We start from the raw sequence: 4,612 nt of genomic DNA on the forward strand, positions 1-4,612 counted from the left end.
TATGCATTTTGACTCATATTTATGCTATTAATATCACAAACGTTTCTATCATTCTGTAGGAAGCTTATTATATTTTATATTAACACTAATGCAACAATATTGCTTTTTACGATGAGATTACGCGTGTGTAAAAGGAATCTGGGCGGAAAATATTAGAAATAATGTTTTATATAAGGCAAAAAGTGAGCATCTGGTGGCCCAAAAAAGCCAGTCCGCTCTTGAACCCATTTAATTGGCGTATTTTGAACTGTAGACTAAAAAGTACAATAATTTAGTTATAACTATTTTGAATAATTTACATAGCATAAATCCGCCCAGAAATGTTTAGGGAATGTGTTTTAATGCACATGCAGTAATCCCAAACGACCATGATTGGTCCATCCTGGCCACCGCTGAGAAATGTAACAGAAATCACATGACAAAGCCCGACAACTATAATAGGCCTAATGAAGAGAAACAATGCTTTAACAGTACAGCTACGCTTTAAACAACATTACACTTCCGAATAATAACACAGTAATGAGCAGTTTTAAAAGCAGTTCAAATAAAAATACAGAATTAAAAATATATATTTAAGAAAATTATTATTTCCCCACCCACCTGTTGCATAGTATTCATGATTCTACCAGCTTATTCTGTTTCTATATTTGGAGAGCTGATGTTTCTTTGCAGTATGTACGAGATCATCAATGCACGCCTGGAAAATTCATGTCTCGTCAGCCTCTCAAGAGAAGTCTAGTCTTTCTAGAAGCAGCTTGGGAATATAATATATAATATATATAATATAAATCTCTCAGTGTCGCTCAGGCCGAGGCAGTCGAGACAAGACAACTCAAGCAACCTGTAGTAAAGCAGAGCTGGAGAGTCCGCTCTCTGAAGTGCTAGAAGAAACTCACAAGACTTGTAAGTGACTCTAAATTAACTTTGAAAACTTTTTAAAATATATTTTATATATGTTGTATATTTTATATACAAATATAAAATTAAAATATAGCTAATAAACATTTAAGTAGTTTTTTTTGATTATTAAACAAGTTGTTTAACGAGTCTAATATTTAGAGAAATCTTTTATATATTTGTATATAAATATATTAAAATTAATCATTTAAATAATTATATTAATAACTGTTATTATTAGATAACTCAGGATTGATTGATTGATTTTATTTTTCTGTGTGTTGCAGGTGATATTTAACTATTGATAATCAAGATGTCTAAAGGCGTGTCCATTTGGCATTGATCTGGGAACCACTTACTCTTGTGTGGGGGTGTTCTTGCATGGCAAGGTGGAAATCATTGCTAATGATCGAGGAAACAGAACCACTCCAAGCTATGTTGCCTTCACAGACACAGAAAGACTCATCGGAGACGCAGCCAAGAACCAGGCCGCCATGAACCCCAACAACACAATATTTGATGCCAAACGACTGACTGGTAGAAAATTTAATGATCCAGTGGTCCAGTCTGACATGAAGCTTTGGCCCTTCAAGGTCATCTGTGAAGATGGCAAACCAAAAGTTCAAGTTGAGTACAAAGGAGAGACCAAGACATTCTACCCTGAGGAGATCTCATCCATGGTCCTAGTCAAAATGAGAGAGATCGCCGAGGCCTACCTGGGTCAGAGAGTCAATAACGCCATCATCACGGTCCCAGTGTACTTTAATGATTCTCAGAGGCAAGCGACCAAAGACGTGGGGGTGATCGCCGGATTGAACGTTCTGTGAATTATCAGTGAGCCCACAGCGGCTGCCATCGCCTACGGGCTGGACAAGGGCAGGAGAGAAGAAAGGAATGTACTGATCTTTGACCTGGGTGGAGGCACCTTTGATGTGTCCATCCTGACGATTGAGGATGGGATCTTTGAAGTGAAAGCCACAGCAGGAGACACTCACCTGGGTGGGGAAGACTTTGACAACTGGATGGTGAAGCACTTTGTTGAAGAGTTTAAGAGGAAGCACAAGAAGGACATCAGTCAGAATAAGAGAGCAGTGAGAAGGCTTCGCACGGCCTGCGAAAGAGCTAAACGGACCCTCTCATCTAGCACTCAGGCCAGCATCGAGATCGATTCCCTGTTTGAAGGCATTGATTTCTATACTTCCATCACAAGGGCTCGCTTTGAAGAGCTTAACGCTGAGCTCTTTAGAGGCACACTGGAACCAGTCGAGAAGGCTCCACCAGGATCCCCAAAATCCAAAAGCTTTTGCAGGATTTCTTCAATGGCAGGGATCTCAACAAGAGCATCATCCCAGATGAGGCGGTGGCATATGGAGCAGCGGTGCAGGCCGCCATCCTGATGGGCGACAGCTCGGAAAACGTTCAGAACTTATTGCTTCTGGACGTGGCTCCTTTGTCCTTGGGTATCGAGACCGCAGGAGGAGTCATGACTGCTCTCATCAAATGCAACACCACCATTCCCACTAAGCAGACGCACATCTTCTCCACATATTCTGATAACCAGCCAGGCGTCCTGATACAGGTGTTGAAGGTGAGAGGGCCATGACCAAAGATAACAATTTGCTTGGCAAGTTTGAGCTTACGGGTATCCCACCAGCGCCACGAGGTGTACCCCAAATTGAGGTGACCTTTGACATTGATGCCCATGGCATACTGAATGTATCCGCCGTGGACAATAGCACAGGGAAAAGAGAACAAAATCACCATCACCAATGACAAAGGTCGACTGAGCAAAGAAGAGATCGAGTGGATGGTGCAGGATGCAGAAAAGTACAAAGCCGAGGATGAGGCACAGACAGAGAAGATTGCAGCGAAGAATGCATTGGAGTCTTACACCTTCAACATGAAAAATAGTGTTGAGGATGAAAAGTTGACTAAGCAGACGCAGATCTTCTCCACATATTCTGATAACCAGCCAGGCGTCCTGATACAGGTGTTTGAAGGTGAGAGGGCCATGACCAAAGATAACAATTTGCTTGGCAAGTTTGAGCTTACGGGTATCCCACCAGCACCACGAGGTGTACCCCAAATTGAGGTGACCTTTGACATTGATGCCCATGGCATACTGAATGTATCCGCCGTGGACAATAGCACAGGGAAAAGAGAACAAAATCACCATCACCAATGACAAAGGTCGACTGAGCAAAGAAGAGATCGAGTGGATGGTGCAGGATGCAGAAAAGTACAAAGCCGAGGATGAGGCACAGACAGAGAAGATTGCAGCGAAGAATGCATTGGAGTCTTACGCCTTCAACATGAAAAATAGTGTTGAGGATGAAAAGTTGAAAGGAAAGATTAGTGAAGAAGAAAAGAAGAAGGTCATTGATAAGTGTAAGGAGGTTATCACTTGGTTGGAGAACAATCAACTGGCTGAAAAGGAAGAGTATGAGCACCATCAGAAGGAACTGGAAAGTGTGTGTAATCCAATCATCAGTCGGCTCTATCAAGGAGGAGTTCCTCCTGCAGGTGGCTGTGGATTCCAAGCCCAGCCTGAATCACAGGGCCCCACCAAAGAGACAATGAAGAGGTGGATTAAAGAAGAGACAATTTGCCTTACCATAGTGCAATATTACTTTCAATGTTAAATACGATATGGTGACCTTACTTTATGATACTTCCAGATTTATAAGAGCTAAGTTGTTTTATATCTTGTTTGTGAAATGTGCCTGAATTTAAATGTTGTAAGACAACTGTCTTTAAGCTGTGTCAGCTGTGAAATTAATGAATGGAGTGGAGTGGAGTAAATTAATATAGAATGTTTTCTTATAATTTATTATATGTATTTATTATATACATGAATAAAAAAAGAAATGCTCATTTTAAACCATGAAAATGCAAGGGATAACCAAACCATGGCAAGGTAGAAAATGCATGACGTTAAACCTGCTCTACTTTACTCGTACACTAAGTGACGTTGTAAGACAAATTTACCTCAAATGTAAAACATCAGATTCTTTATATTTAAGTCTTTAATTAAAAAAAAACATTTATAAAATATAACATATTTTTCTATATAATGTATATATTAATACTTAAATATATATATATATATATATATATATATATATATATATATATATATATATATATATATATATATATATATATATATATATATATATTGGACTGACTTATCCAATTCTCCTGCACTTGAGTGGACTCTCTTGATTGGACGTGGAATTTTGACTCAATGGACCCTTTCACATTTCTGAGTTATGGAAACGATAAAAATATAGAACGACTGATTACAAGGCTGTCAGATTATAGAAACATATCAATATATTAGCAGCAGTGTTTAGTATTTTTATTTATTTATTTTATTTAACGCCAGGATAGTAAAGCACAAAATATCGTATTACAAATGCACAATAAATAGAATGCAAATACAATTTGAACAACAATATTTCCGATATTTATTAATACGAAATGTGTCGTCATAGACCGTGAAAAGAGGTCCATAATCTGAAAAACTGAAGCTTTCCCCTGTAGCCTACTAATGAAATTGAGCTCACGTTCATACGTGATGCAGCGCTGTAAGGGTTACTGAGGCGCTGGAGCATCATCATCATCATCATCATCCTCCTCCCATGGGTGTTTTTTTTTAAATAAATAAAAAAAAAAAAGATAAATATAGATAAAGTGGAATTAAAATAGAATA

General features: G+C 38.7%; 1 pseudogene; it reads left to right on the forward strand.

The window, feature by feature from the left end:
- The first annotated feature begins 1,376 nt into the window (after nucleotides 1–1,376).
- Nucleotides 1,377–3,539, forward strand: LOC107591853 (heat shock 70 kDa protein-like; annotated as a pseudogene).
- Nucleotides 3,540–4,612: the final 1,073 nt, after the last annotated feature.

The sequence above is a fragment of the Sinocyclocheilus grahami genome, unplaced genomic scaffold, assembly GCF_001515645.1.
Source record: "Sinocyclocheilus grahami isolate Dianchi unplaced genomic scaffold, SAMN03320097.WGS_v1.1 scaffold146.1, whole genome shotgun sequence".
Lineage (NCBI taxonomy): Eukaryota > Metazoa > Chordata > Actinopteri > Cypriniformes > Cyprinidae > Sinocyclocheilus > Sinocyclocheilus grahami.